General features: G+C 46.1%; 1 long non-coding RNA gene across 1 annotated transcript in view; it reads right to left on the bottom strand.

Annotated features, from left to right (window-relative positions):
• Nucleotides 1-839: 839 nt before the first annotated feature.
• The window catches only part of LOC128312592 (uncharacterized), a 76,291-nt gene continuing 60,980 nt past the window's right edge, over nt 840-16,150 (bottom strand). The window contains exon 3 of the long non-coding RNA XR_008292074.1: nt 840-3,107. This is a non-coding gene — a long non-coding RNA (uncharacterized LOC128312592). The remainder of the gene's footprint in view (nt 3,108-16,150) is intronic.

The following is a 16,150-nucleotide window of genomic DNA, read 5'->3' as shown; positions in this document are numbered from 1 at the left end:
GAGGCCGGGAGTGAGCTTCGAATCAAGGCTCTGGCCGGTCTTCTAAGACAAATCCCAAACAGTCAGGAGTCTGTGAGGACAGTCCGTTTTCTTCCGAAGAACGTCCTGCAACCAGAGCTGACTCCAAAGTCACTTCTGCCCTAAACACGCATGTTGATCCAGGCTGCTCTCAACGCAACAATTTATTGCCTGGTCTGTGCATATGTTGGTGTGTTGGCTAAAGAAATTTGGGGTTAATGCATTTTTTGTTCTTTATTCTTCCTAGCCCTGAGCTGTTTCTTTTCTGCGTTTGTCTCTGGTTTTCCGGTTTCCCTTCACTCAGTTTCTTACTGACTTGGTCATGTTTGCATGCGGTCCTTTGGAAGCAGAGATCTAGAGAGTGAGCCTTTCTGACTTCAGGCTGGACTCCTGCTGGGGAACCAATTAAATGTACTACCCACCAGGGAGAGTGTGATATTTTTTATTACTTTCTAATTTCGGGCCCTGAAATGGCTTCAGTGATCAGAACATTCTTCTGCTTAAGAACCTAAAGAAGCCAGTGGAATGACGCTTTTGATTTGTATTTTATTTATAACAGTCCATACTGGCCATGAGTACTCCAAGGGTTTCCATGGGGCCTCAGATCCTTGAAGTGGGGAAAAGGCAGGACAGAGCAAACAGCAACAAAAATGTCCCCCTCCCTCGCCTTATCGTACTGGAAACTGCCAGCTACTTTGGAAAGTCTTTCTTTGAGAAGTCAGTGAACTGAGAAAAAAAGGATAGAATTAGAACAAAACCATTTCACTGGATTCCAAATCTATTTAAACTACAATAGTGAAGCAAAGCCATGCCTCTCTCTCATTACCGATGGCCTGATCGCAGGGCCTCCTAAATGCTCGTTAAGGCAAAAAGGAAGAGTTGTGTTTTATTTCTAAAAACATTCACAGGAACCCCCACCCAAGGTTCTCTTGCTGCTTGTTTTGTGCCTCTTTCTTTTCCTTAAAGAGTTAACATGAAACAGAAAGGCTTGAAAAAGAGGTGGGGATAGGGGTCTAAATACGTTCTAATGAGGAAGAAGGAAATAAAAGTCCAATTCTCCCTGAAAGTCTGAATTTCTGTTTATTTATCTTTGCAACAAGGAAGGATGCCTTAAAATCCAGAATTGCTCTTGGATAAAACCAAATACTAACAACCCAGAAAAACAGCTGAAAGTCCAAATTACGAGCTCTTCCAAATCCTTTCCACTTGCCACGGGGGTCTTGGGTGAGATTTTTTTTTCTTTTTTCTTGTTCTTTCCTTTTTTCTTTTTTCTTTTTTCCCCGCTTGCTTGCTTAGCCAGGAGGTAATTCTGAATGTTTATCTGAAGTATCTCCCTGATATTCTGAGGGGACTTCTCTCAAGCAAAACCTGCCCTGAATGGTCTTGTTTTATTCCCATTAAATAATGCTCAGTGTTGAGTCTTTCACTAGCGAATGGTTTCTTTGGGTGAGACTGACGACAGAAACTGACATATATAACCGTGCCCGGCGTCCACGTCTGCAAAACGTGATTCAAAAATTAACATTTATAATTTTATAATCAGCTGGCTACCATGCTCGTCATTATAGGATGCTCTGTTAAAATTATCTTTCCTACTTTTAAATAGAAGTCCCACAAGAGCAGAAATGTTTATCTTTATTGTTTATAGCCCTGGTAAGTACCACTTTATCACAGGATTTAAAATTCAACAATGTAATTTAGCAGACAGTATTTATTTATTTAAAGAAAGAGTATGTTTCTTCAGTTTGTCTAAATTTAAAATCACAAACCAAACCACCTCTCTTCCTTTCTTTCTCCCTTACGTACATTCATTTTAAAACACAGCAACTTATATGTTGTTGGGTTTTAAAAGTCCAAAAAATCAATTCCCTTTCAGGAATAAATATTTATAGATTATTTAAGATGACCAACTTCCTTGACATGCCATTAGGAAAAATACTCTGTATAACTTTGACTAAAAAGGCAATGTTCCAGGGGTTCCTGGGTCGCTCAGTTGGTTAAGCGTCCGACTTCAGCTCAGGTCATGATCTCACGGTTCATGGGTTCGAGTCCCGCATCGGGCTCTGTGCTGACAGCTCAGATCCTGGAGCCTGCTTTGGTTTCTGTGTCTCCCTCGATCTCTGCCCCTTCGCTGTTTGAGCTCTGTCTCTGTCTCTCTCTCTCAAAAATAAATAAACATTAAAAAAAAAAAAAAAAGGCAATGTTCCAGATCAAAATAGAGTCAAGATCTATACTGGCAAAGGGAATCGAACCAATTACACAACAAATAGAAGCACAAATGCATGGATCGAGGGATACACAGACAGACATAAAGCAGCATCAAAATACTTCAAGCATCCAGTTCACTGAGGCAGTGAATTACCTGGACAACTGTCTCTATTCTCCATGAGACTCTTGCCTGCAACTAAGTCAACACTCATCGGGTAACCTCTTGCCTCCTGCAAGAAACAACAGATTGTCAGCCTCTGGGAAGTAGCATTATTTCAATCAACCAATTTGGCATGTGGTGTTTTACAGTTTCTAAAATTAACATAGAATCCAAACAAACACACGGCTGGTGTGGAACCATATGCAAAGGATGCTGTCGCCTGTTTGCCTCGAATCTGTTCATTATCAAAATTAGCTGCCTTGTTTGTCCTACTCCCGTTTTTGAAGGCACACTATCAATTAGCCAACCTGTCATTACGTGCTGGCAATGACCAACTTTTCCAGGATTCTCGTTTTAAATACAGGATTTGACAGGAGTCCCAACACCGGGGGAAGAAGAGGCAGGGGAGGAGGCAGAAGTGTTGGCGAAGGTCAAGGAGATCCACAGGTAGGTAGGTCCAGAGTTACCCGTGGCTGCTCTTGATTGCTGAAACAAGAGCTGTGCCTGGAAACAGGGCCTGTCTGTTGCCTTGCACCGAACAAAGCTAAGATTTTCCAGGCTTCGGCAAGGAATTGTCCTCACAATATCTGCATGAATGACAAAGCTGATTACCAAGCAGGTGTCGGCCGCTCTTTCCCTCCTGTTTGCTCAGGGCGCATCGATGTTTAAGTCATCAGGCCCGCGGTGTTTGTCTCCTTTTCCAGCCCATCTCATTTGGAGGCTAAAAAGGAACGGGGGTTTCTTTGTTAGTCACGTTGATTTTACACCGTTTCAGCGAATATAGATCCATGGAATAGATAGATCCATGGAATCCCGGAGAGAATGTTGACAGAACTGACGTGGGGAAGGAAGGAAAGAGGAAGAAGGGAGAAGGCAAGACAGATGATAAAAACAAACAAATAAACAAGCGAACAAAAAAATACACGAGCCAACGAATAGTTAACAATGCATTTTTCCCCAAAAGATTTCTGTCCACCTAAACTGAAACTGCTTCCTGGGGGTGAACTATCTTCGGGAAACACATCCCGGAAGGCCTTCGCAGGAAGCGAGTTCAATGTCCAAAGGAGCCAGAGCAGATTCTTAAAATTCCGTCTTTTGCGCCCTGATTTTCCACTTGAACACACTTATTAAAAATTTCCTCTATCACCCTTACCATACACAATTTTCCAAGGCAAAGAATGACTTTTTAGAGTCTCTGTGCGCCCATAAAATTCTGTCTCAGAGATTTTATTAATAATCATAAAAACATCAGTATCCATCAGGATCACTTGGGAAAGGGAGAGCAATTTTTCCTACAAGCATGTTCAAATCGTCTGAGTCCCGTGTTAAAATAAAAAGGGGGTTAACTCGTGACTGATGATGGATTGACCTTCCTGCTTCCCTACTGTTCTGCGTCGGGGACACACCGGCCGGAAGCTAACGCGAGCTGCTTGGAAGCAGCTTCACGTAGGGGGGAAGGGTTCCCCACGTCACGGCTGCAGGTTGTGCATTTATCCATGACATGGGGGGCGAGGGAGGGACTAGGGGTTCAGCACTACATATTTTTTAATGGCATGAGGATATGTTTCTCAGGACTCTGGGAAGTCAGTTAAGAGCAACCAAAATAGCAAACGGTGAAATGATCCCTGCAAAGGGATATGTAGGGTGGTCTCCTTGGCTCGCCTTTCAGAGGAGGCTGGTCGTGTGATCGCGAACCTTCTTCCCCAAAGGCCCTCTCTTTTTCCTTTTCTTTTTCTTTTTTTCCACAACATACCCTAAGCCCTGCAGTCAGGCAAAATTCTGATCAGAGGAATTCAACACCTTAAGAACCAAGTATTTGTGAGGGGTTGTGAGCGATGGGGTATATGGCTTGATGCAATGGTCCCACCTAATAGGGCAGCTACTAGGAAGCCATCAAATGATCCAGTAGTCCACCAACATGCAGGCAGCGTGGGGTGGCTTTGAGGGCATGAGCTCTGGAGTGGGACAGCTTGAACTCTCCATCAGTTCTGTGACTGGCAGACCTCAACCTCTCTGCACCTCAGTTTCCTCGTGCACAAAAAGTAGGGTGATGATATTTACTCCAGCAGACTGTTAGGCTTTCGGGAACCCATGCGCAGAAAGCACTCGACACAGTGCCTGGTGTCTAGGAGGCCCTCGGCTTATGCTCGTGTCTTCTCTTAATCACAGCCAAGAAGAGTTTGGTAATTACTTCCTGTAACAAAAAAGGTTCGCTAAACTGGCTGGACAGCAACATCGACTGAAGAGACACATATTCCCACGTACTTTCAGGGATGAGACCCAGAAGTCTCCCACAGGTGGGTCTAACTGCAGCCCGATGCTCCGTCCCATCACTACCACAGATGATGAAGAAGCATTAAGGGCAGCCCCGTCTCCAAGGGGGTTATGGTCTGGTTGTGAAGGCCAATGCATCGGACGTATCAGCACAATCTCTTCGTGAGTAATACGAGATAGTAGAACTGAGGAGTACCTTGTGTGGCATTATCGAGAGGCTCTGAAAGTCTTCAGAGAAAGGAGAATCCCAGTAATTGGAGTACACCAGAACGACTCGTGGATATTATGAGTTCTGTGGTGGTTGGGATTCACAAAAATTGCGAAATTTGGCACGCGTGTGCATGACTGTCCCAAACACTTTACTTACAGTATCTCGTGTAGTCCTCACCACCCCCCTTGAGGTACCATCTTCATTTTCTAGATGGAGGAGGAAACAGAAGTCCAGAGACATTAAACCCCTTGCCCTTGGTTACCCAGTGTTTTAGACTGAATGTTTGTGTCCCCAGATCCCCAAAGTTCGCAAACTGAAACCCGAGCCCCAGTGTGATGATATTTTGGAGACGGAGTCTTTGGAAGGTAATTAGGTTTAAATGAGGTCTTGAGGGAGGTGCTCATGACAGGATTAGTGCCTTCATAAAAAGAGGAAGATCTCCCTCCCTCCCTCCCCCCCCTTTCTCTCTCTCCACACACACACACACACAAACACACACACACACACACACGAAAGATTACATGAGGACACAACAAAATGGCAGCCACCTGCAAGCCAGAGCTTGCAGAGCTCTCACCAGAACCTGAATCTTCATGCACCTTAACCTTAAACTCTCTGCCTCCAGAACTGTGAGAAGTATGTTTGTTGTTTAAGCCGCCCAGTCTGTGGTATTTTGTTATAGCAGCCTGAGCTGACTGAGACACCCAGCTAGTGAGTGACAGACAGTTGATTCAGCCCCTGGCTCCAGGGCTCATGTTCTTACAGATGCTATTTTAATTCAACATGCTTTGGTTTGACATTTGCTCCATTTCTAGAACCATCTGGATCTTATGGCTCAGACTTGGGAGAGAAAAGTAGGAAGGACCAAGAACCACTCCTACCTTTTGAAAACCAACCCACTCTGAGTAAACAAGCATTCTGGATTCCCTCATTTACTCATGTACAGAGAGACTGGTGGGGGCGGGGGGGCAGATATGAGAGAAGGAAGAAAAGAGGAGAGCAGAAGAGAAGAGTTGATTTTCACAGCCCAGCTTCCAGAAGAAGAGGAAACACAGAACCTGAAGACGAGAAGGGGTGGGGCTGAGGATGCTTAGGAAGTAGACATTCCTTGTTTTGCCAATCATTGTCCTGGATTCTGGTTAAGCCAATTGTTATCAACTCAGTTTAAGCCACGGTTCTCAGTCTTGACACTATAGACATTTGGGGACCGATAACTCTTTGCTACGGAGGTCTCCCATGTAATGCAGATGTTTAACAACACCCCTGGCTTCTACCCACCGGATGCCAGGGGTACCCTTCCCCCAGATGTGACAACCAAAAATGTCTCCAGGGACTGCCAAATGTCCCCTGGGGGGCAAAATTGCCCCTATTTGAGAACCATGGCTTAAGATAAATGAAATATGTTCTTAAAAATTATGCAATACTTTTCCCAGGAAAAGCTTCCACATTTTCCTGTGTCCCTTGAGCCACGATCACAAGGTGAGCTAAGCAAGTATATTCATTTGACAAGCAACTACCATACAAGTCTGATTATAAGGCAACATGTTTCCCTGACAACTGTTCCATAGAACAGAAGCTCTTGCAAAGTTCCCTCATTCTTGACACTTTCTCAATTACTTTTTTTTGAACATCAAGGAAGCATTTGGAGGAAGACATCAGCCTGAAGTGACCTCAGCTGGTGCTGGTTGGTGAGGGAGAGAAGACTGGAGGCCTACAGATGTCACCTGATAACATCAGGGGGAAAAGAGAGGTAAAAATATTTAACACAGATTTTGTTGTTATTTCTGAAGATATGACTTCATCATTAAAAATACTGAAGATATTTTAAGAAAGCCTTTTAAATTCACTTTAAAAAAAAAAGCACATTGCCAGTGGTGACCTTGTGGAGATCATAAACATCCACCCACAAGACAAACGTAAAAACCTCTTGAGGCTTGGAATAAAATTTTCAGTTACAGCATCTTACCTGGATTCAAAGTGCTGTGTCTTGAACAATTTAGAAGTGGGGGTGATACGCAGTGTTAGATTATTCAAAAACGGCCTTAGTGATGACAAAGGCAAATGATAAAGGCGCCTGGGAAGAGTCTGAATGCAATTATTTTATGACCTGAACTTTAAAAAAAAAAAAAAACACAAGAAAAAGGTTGGGGAGAATGATATTTCTAAATATAACTATTACTCCTTTATATAAGATGCAAGTAAATTGATCCGTTCAGTATGGAAGTAAACATCGTAGTATTTCATAAAAGGGCCTATATTCAAGTAGGCTTTCTCTGTGGAAAGTGAGACATTGCCTTCCACTTGGCTTTGCCTTATTATAGTCAGGTATGTGCTCCCTCAAAGCGCCTACTGTTTTCAAGACTGTGCGTCACTGTGGGTAGTGCACGGAGCACACATCTCTGGCCCTTGGAGGGTCTGTGATCTCTGCGGGAAGATCAGACAGAAGCCATGGAAGTGGCTTCCACATAATTCACTGTAATTTGGCTGTGAGTGGTTGGGAGGATGAACTGAGAGGAGGAGGCAGAACCTCTGCCTCCATAGGACCTTCTTGAAACTCAAATCAGATGTAGCACCCCCTGCTGGAGGAGTAAAGATCAACATCCTTAATGTGGGTTCCGGGGCCACCATAGTCTGGACGTCTCCCTCCTGCCGTTCCTCTCTCCATCTTCAACCTTCCTGTTGCCGACCCCTACCCTGGCCATGACTCAGAGGCCCTCACCCCCATCTCCAGCTTCAGCCGACCACCTGCTACCCACCCCTCCCCGGGCCGGCAACTTGCCTTCGCTCCTGCCCTTCTCTTTGTCTTTGCGACACGTTCTCTCCTCTCCCCTTCCCTCACAAGCTTCCTCCCAATCCTTAGCCTTCAGCTCGGTCTGCACATCCCCTGGGTAACCTTCCTGGATGCCCAGTTTGGGTCAGCTTCCTTTGCTTTGCTCTCACCGAACTGTGATCCCTCCTTTGAAAGTATGTCTCTCCATTTATGCTCATGGATCCACAGTGTCACTGTTGATTGATATATATCTCTCCTTTTATGCTATAAGCCCAGAGAGAGCAGAACCTTCATTCTTTTCCACTCGTCAATGCATCCCCAGGGCTGGCCCAAAGTGGGTACTCAGTAAACAGTTGTAAATGAGTAACTAAATATGTATCTGCTACAGCCTTTAACCCTAGGCCTATTATCACTACCCATATACAATAACTAAGATCTATGGGCATTACTATAAGTCAACCATTTTATGTGTGTTATCTCATCTAATCCTCACAAAATCCTGTAACATAGGTCCTGTTGTTATTATCAGTCCTGTTTTCCATGTGAGGAAGCTGGGGCTTCAAAGAGAAGTTCAGTAATTTGGTCAAGGTTGCAGGCACAGCTACTGTGTGAAGATGGGATTTGATCCCTGGTCTGTCTGACTCCAGAGCACTACCACTATTGTATTATATCGTATTGTATTATATTGTACTGTGTTGTATTATATTACGTTACGCATCATATATCATATCATGTTATAATCCCATCTCTGATACTCATTTGGAGTCTACCCATATGATCTGCCGAGAGATCTAATGCCTTTAAGGAGCCCTCGGCCATGCCTTTCATCTTGGCCCCTGAAATTATTTTTAGCTGGTCCCCATCATTTGGTGATAGATATCCCGACTGATTGAGTCATTCTTACTATTTATAAATGTATCAGTCTATCGTGGTTATATCACTCCCTCCTTGAGACTGAATTAGAAGGTCCCTTCAGGGGGTCAGAAAATGCGTCTTTTCTTACTATCTGATTCATGACATCTGGCAAATGTTGGACATACTGGGTTTTCACCTATCACTCCTTTGGTGGCTGATGGCATTATGAGGATTTCCTTAGAAGCAACAACACAGAATGGAAGCATAAACTAGATATTATATACCTTTGATGTTATTGCCTTCCCTAGCATTTTACCAACATGTTGTCTCTAGTGGATACTGTTTATTTTAATATCTCACGCACATCAACCCTGTAGCAAATATCTGTTGGGGGAGGGGGACCAGTTGCTGGCCAGATCCCCCACATCCCTCCAACCCACCTTCTGGTTATGGAAAGAGACACTCGTACAGATGGTCCTCATTCCTGCCCTCTGTCTCAGGTATCTGAGTGACTTCCTTAACTTTCTCAGACCAGCGGGTGACTCTGTACGAAGCCTTTCTTTCATTAACACGACTAAAACCACCAAGTTACCAGAACACATTAGTCTTTCAACCCTACTCTCAGATGTCTCCCCAAGACATAAGGGACGCCCAGGAACAGGCAGCTGTGGAACTACAGAGGTTTTATGTGAGATCAAAATAGCAGCAGAACTTCTTAATTGTGAAACAATGGATCAAGAGAGGAAGATTCAGATAGGAAATGGCAAATATTCAATAAAGAGCATGATTAGAGTTCTCCGGCAGGGGATACCCACAGCTATCTTTATTCTAACTTAAATTAAGCAGAAGCTCTAACGACAAGGATAAAATGAAATAATGGATGCATTATTTCTAGTGGGACTTGCATTGCTATTTGGCATAATGATTTGTGATATTGCACCCATCGGATACGAAGCTTCTTCAGAGGGAAAAAAAAAAATAAGTTTGTCTCCTTGAGAACAGAGAACAAAGGGCTTCGGTGGTCTCCAGAAGCTCACCCGTCATTAGGAGGAGAAAGAATCTGTCCATTAGCAAGAAATCCTCCTAGAAGTCTTGAATATCTCCCCAGATAATCCCTCAGTGGACTTCAAATGCCCGCAAGGAGGAAGACACAGAAGCCACAGGCCTTGCAGCAGATGTAAGAAACAAGATGTAGTTTAGAGATGATGCAAGCCAAAGAAAGGCTCTCTCCACCTTTGCTCTATGGTGACTGTGTGTGTGTGTGTGTGTGTGTATGTGTGTGTGTGTGTACATGAGCACGCATGTGCACCGGAACTATAAAATACGGAAAGGCAGCATATTCCCAAGTTTGCTACCTTGTATGCCCTCTAGTTTAAAGGACGAGGTTTGGCTGAGAGTGATAGGAAACCCAAACAAGACAGATGTTTGTCTCTCTGCCTCAAGGAAGTCCCTGAGCAGTCCTGGCTGGCACAGCCGCCTACAGTCAGCAGAGTCTCAGACTCCATCATAACCTCCGCTCTGCCATCATGAACGTGTGGTTTGTACTGGTTCAGGATGGTTATTTCATCTCTAAACATCATGTCCAATCTGCCATGAAAGGGAAGGAGACAGCATCGCTCCTCCTGGTAAAGACCCCTCCCTGGAATTCGTACACACCACCTCTGTTTATATCCCATTGGCTGGAGCTGAGTCACATGGGCTTAGCTGGGAAGTCACAAGGGAAGCTGGGAAATAGGGTCTTTATTCTGGAAGAGCATATCCCCCAGGAAGCATCAAAGGGCTCTACTGCTGTCGAAGAAAGGGAACAGAAAGACTGGGGAGCAGCCAGCAGTCTCCGCAACATTCTCCAAGGTATCACAGCTTTGGGGATTTCTTTCCAGGCCACCCCGCTCCCTTCCACCCGCAGGAGTTGACCCATGCAGCTGTGGTCGTAGTGGGGATCCAGATTGCCTGGCGGCAGGGGATGGGACCAAGAGTTTATAGGAAACTGAAGCTGGATAAATTATATGTTCTCTCTCAGGAAATGGCAATTAGGACGCAGCAATTGTCATTAGTCTTTCAAACTGGACTCCTTGTGGTACCATCTGGTGTGGTTATCCTCTGCCAAGTTTGTCCAGAAGCAGAGAACTGGTCTGCAGAACCTCAGAGAGAAGCAGAGACAAGATACCATGCAAGCCTGGACCAGAGAAAGTCTGAAAGAGTAGTGTCCCTGATACCTGATGTCTTTCTGGTTCTGGGGCTCAGCTGCCTGGCTTTCTCTGGGGTTGCATAAGAAACTCCCATGTCCTTATTGAAGCCCTCCACTTAGGGCTTGGTGTAGTTTGAGCAGGTTTCTCTCCCTTGCAGCCAGAACAACCTTGACAATGACAATGTCTCTATGTGGCTGTGGGTCTGACCAGGGGACACCAGTCAGCTGAATGGTCCCCTCCCTCTGGCTTCCTGGACAGGGACAAAGCACATCCCTCTCCCTAAGAACTGTGACCTCTAGGACCAGAAACCCATTAAGTTGATCCACTTTTAGAGTCTAAACTGTTCTCCTTCCTTTGCAACACATTTTCATTAGACTTTGGATGACCTGGAGACACCACACTGTAAAAGGAAGGACTATTGTTGGAAATATTGGGTAGCAAGGCAGGGGTTGGGAAACACATTTTAGGACTTGTGGGCCATCTTCTGGCCTTCAGATCTCCACTAGATGTAATGTTATCCATTTGGCTCAGGTAGAAGACCAGACCTGGGAACTCCCAATCTTATCACAAGCCTGGTGGTAAACAAATCTCACCCTTCTGACTGTATCTCATATAAACAATTCCCATCCAAAGAGCAAGGGACAGGAACTGGAATACTAGACATTACAGCTATAACCAAGGGTTTTCTCCTTTGCGTATTTCCAATTTCTAACACTTGGAAAAGCTACCAGATGAATGCTGCTGATTAATAGCTTGTCTGTCTAAACAAGCCTCCCAAACATACCCATCTAGCTTGATCTCTCACTTCTCTGGGCCTCAGTTTCCTCTTTTGTGAAACGAACGGTTGGTATTAGAACCCTGTTCCGACTCAGAGGTTGTAGGAGTCTCCACTCACAGAGAAAGCGGGATCAGAAACCCAGTGGTTTCTGAAGATAGAAGGAGAGAGTTCAAATGTTGGCTCTGCTACTTAGTGGCTATTGGCACCTGGGAAATATATCACTAACCCTAAATCTCACTTTCTAATCTGTAGATGAGGAATGGGGACAGAGCGCCTACGTGCTGGGGTCTCCTGGGGCTAAATGGTCATATTAAGCGCTTAGCACAGTGTGCTTGACGCATGGGGTATGTGCAATGGGTATGAGTCATCGCAGCACTGATGACCTCCAGCCTCCCTGAAATGCATCCATCCTGCAGATTATCACCTCCCCCCAACCCCACGTGACACATACATAGACTGACTTGTCATATTTGATAAATGTTGCTTTTATTAATTAACTCTGTGAGGGAAAAGCTAAAGGGAAGGGAGGCAGGGCGTAGAGGGGAGGGTGCTTGAGCTGTGAAAAATTCCTGACTTATTTTCCAAATAATCTGGCTTAGCAAAAAAAAAAAAGAAAGAAAGAAAAGAAAAGTGGGGGGAATCCCTTCCCAAGCACACATTCTGTTAATTTTCAAACCCAAATGTGCATTTCAATGGAAATTTAATCCATATGTTTCCGATTCTTTTGTGCTTAACCTATCAAAGCACTGTTTGAAAATAATTATTTGATGTCCAATAAACAGCCTTTCCTGTTGATTTTCCCATGCAACCACCTGGGTGATAGTTACCTGAAAGCCAAATGGCCCCAGATGAGACTCAAGGTACGTTCTGCACAGTGTGAGCTGCGGACGGAGCAACCGACCTTGTGACTCTCCCCTCCTGCTAGAGATGACAGGATCGGGGCTGTTAGCCGACAGGGGTGGCTATCCATGGTGTCCCGGCCATCTCTCAATGCAGCCTGACTTAAAAGGATGAGCTTAACTCTCACTAAAAAAGAGGGTCAATCTCTCTCGTTGGAATTTGCACGAGGTGAGACAGAATGAAGGTGCCAGTGGGCTGGGGGTCCTCAAACTGCATGGTCATGTAAGCCCTGGGATAGGGCCATTATGGGCTGTTTTAAGGTATTCCCGCAGAGGTAGACCCTTGAGTTTACTCGAGAGGCAATCCCAACAAGCACTGGTCAGGGAACGGGGAAGAGAAGGGGAGGGAGCAAGCCAGTCAAACACATTTCCAGAGGGGGCAATTGGAGTTTCATCTTGCTGGGGAACTCAGCTGTGTGCCTCGGAGTCATTTTGGCCAAGAGGAGAGGGAGCCAACTCCTGGTCATTGGTTGAGGACGGCTCCCTGCTCCCAGGGGCGTGGACTCCCTAGTACCGTTGATCTGCCCTGCAACAAAGGGTTGTAGGTGCTGGCGGCGAAGACGTGTCCTGTTGTGCCCAGAGGTGAGGAGCGCCGAGGGCATTCATGTGGGGCAGGTGGCGTCACTGCACGGGCCTCCGTGCGAGCTGAAGCTACGACAGTGAGGCAGACAGATGGGTCGGCAATAGAACAGAACAGGTGCAGCGAGAACGAGCCGGAGCAAGAGCACTTACCTCCCCGACTTGCCTCAGTTCCTCTCCACTTGAGACGTGGCCGTTCCACCTTTCCTAGATTCCCACAAGAGCCGTATCTTTTCAACGACCCGCCCCATTTCCTTGAGCTGCTTTGAGTGAATTGTTGTTTCCTGTCCAAGAAAGAAAGAACCCTCCCGTTCTTCCAGCACTGCAACTACAGAGACATGGTGTCTTCGAGAACCTCTCTCAGCTCTCTCCTCATCTCCTTACAGCAGCCAAGGGTTATTTTGGTAGCAAGCAACAGAAACTCACACCAATGAACTTAACAAGGAAAGACTGAATCTACTGGAAAGATTTGAGACAGGAAAGGAAAGCCACAGCATCTGGCCAGGGACGGACAGGAACTAGGTATTAGGTCTCTGTGGAGGGAGCCTCTGGATCATCTCACGTGGGGATTGGCACCGTGCAGGAGTGCTAGCCTTTTCTTTCATCCTTGCCATTCCGACAAAATTCAGAGGTGGTGGGGCCAGCTTAGCCAAACTTAGGTCATACAACCTCTACTTGGCTGTATTGGGCAATGAGAGAAAATGCCTACAGAGGACTCTGCGGAGTGAGAATTCTTGGAAGACAATGTTGTGAAGGAGGAATGAGTGCAGGCTAGGGGGGAGCACACACGCACACGCACACACACACACACACACACACTATACCTATGGATTCAGGAAGACTACTTACTATTCAATGAGGGGATAGGAGATTATAATGCAAGGTAGGGAGTGCTGCAGTAGAGGTCTCTACATTCAAGGAACGCTGGGAGGCCAAAGGAAGGCGTAGCTGGGGCCACAGGAAAGGCAGAAAGGTTTTGCTGAGACCCGTCTTCAATATTCAATGGGTGACTGTTATATGAGGCGTTGTGTCCACTGTGACATTTAAGCAGAGTCTGGAAAGAGAAGCAAGAGTTCCACAATGGAACCGAAGTGTGGAAGGAAGCGTTGCAGGTAGGAAGAATGGGTGTAAGAACGTGGAGGTGTGAGACAGCAAAAGCAGGGAGCCAGGCTGTGGGAGAGGCTGGTGGAAACAGTGGGGGAAGCAGACAGATCTTAGGGATCTCAGGCCAGGACATCACAACAAGCTTTCCGTGCCAAATTTACAAAACTGGATCTATCCAAAGGCAGTTGGTCAGACAAAAATGATCTGTGATGCATCATAAGACCGAACTCTATTGTGGTAAAGCATATTGTGGGAGGGGCAGTACAACTGTGGCCAGAAGGTCAGTTAGATGCCTCATGCGCTGCCTCAGGGCTTAGAGAGGGAGAGGTGACAATTATGAGAGACATTTGGAGGGCAGAATTGCAGAACCTGGTCGTCAGCTTCTAGGGGTGGGCAGACAAAAGAGTATAAACAGAGAAAGCTCATACAGTGACCATATTCAGCAGTAATTACAAGGCTTTTCCTCTCCTCCCGTCATGGAAATGGGAAGGTCTAGTCCATACTTTCTTCCAGAGATGCAGTGGTCATCCGTAGAACCCCAACCTGGTTTTCAGACCTCAGCTAGGGAGTAAAGTAAGCCAGGAGGGCGTCAGGGAGAGGAAGGAGGGGAGCAGGGTCCAGATGGGCTGACTGTGGAAGCGTTTATCCCCTCCGTGACTGCTTTCCGAACTCCCTGACTTTCCGTTCAGGACCTTTCAAAGACTGATGCCAACCTGATGCGTCAGCCTTACCTCCTACCCCTGTCCTATACACGCACTGTACTGAAAACTAGATTCATTGCTTTCCACCTCCACACCTTTGTTCAGGCCATCCGGAAAGCCTTCCATGGCTTCCAAGTTCCAACACCACCTGCCTCTCCCATGAAGCCAGGCAGATAGCCCCCAGGAAACAAAAGGCCTCTCGGAAACACGATCTTGGCTCTTTTTCTGAGCAGCCTGGGAGCGAGGGTGAAACAGGAAGAGGTCTCTGCTTCCCGGTCCATCTCCCACTTGCAGAGGCCTAGGAAGCAGGAAGCTGGAGACACAGTAGGAGACACATGCTGGGAAAGCCTCCATTCAAAGTGCCAGGAGAGAAAATCTGATCGCCCTCTACCTGGCCCTGCTTGGACAAAGAGGCATCTAGAGGGAGGAGCCCATGCCCTCAGCTTCCACATGACAAGTGGGCACCTGGACTTTCACCTTTGCCTAGATTTCACATAATGGCAGATGGAGAAAGGGGGTAATTCCCCATAAGAAACTCAAGGTGCTGTAGGCAACCAGAAAGCAAATGCCTCCTGCAGTGGGGAACGAGCCAGAGGTTAGGTCTGACCAGAGGGCTTCAGGGGGCCAGTAAAACCACTTCCTGGCCACATCTCACTAAGAAGCCGGGCACGATGGCTGCATTGCAGGAGGCTCTGAGGCCCCCTTCAGGGCTGGAGTGGAGCTAGGAAGCAGGTTTTTCTTGTAAGTTTCCAGTCTTGCTGCGGGCAGCAGACGTGAATGGCTTATACTGATTGGGATCTTTCCTTGGGAGATCACACAGATGGCTTTTTCTTTCTCAGTATAGGATATTCAGAGTAAGAGGGAAGTAGAATTGAATGCAGAAGCAAAGGTCGCAGAGTGCAGACTCCTAGTCTTGTCTTTCACCCTCCGGTACTGTGGCTTAAGGCAAATCTCTCAGTTTCCTCCTGTGTAAAATAGGCAATGCCAAATCCCTCACCTGATTCATCAGTTGGCAAGGAGAGAAACAAGTCACAGCTGTAAATGTGGCTGAAAACACAGCATGGCAATCGATCTGGCTATCACTATCAGAGGCACCCCATGAACAATGATCCAAATTTGTGTGTGGTCGTAGCCAACCTCTCCCTGCAATTCGCTTGCAAAAAAGATGCGTGTATATGCATGCCTATATACTCGCACACACAGACACACATGCATATGTCATGGAGACTTTTGCACAACCCCTGACATTCTTGGGTTTCATCTGAAAAGAATCCAGCCCTCTAAATATCTCCCTGGAGACATGATCCATTCAGGGGTAGGGCTGAGAGTTTTATCACTCTTCCTGTAGCAACGTAAGTTTCTCTGGGCCTCTCCCAAGTCAAGTAAAACAGTCAGAGTTAAACG

This window comes from Acinonyx jubatus, chromosome D2 (assembly GCF_027475565.1).
Source record: "Acinonyx jubatus isolate Ajub_Pintada_27869175 chromosome D2, VMU_Ajub_asm_v1.0, whole genome shotgun sequence".
Taxonomy (NCBI): domain Eukaryota; kingdom Metazoa; phylum Chordata; class Mammalia; order Carnivora; family Felidae; genus Acinonyx; species Acinonyx jubatus.
The sequence above is the reverse complement of the archived record's forward strand: the minus strand, read 5'-3'. Positions and strand labels throughout refer to the sequence as shown.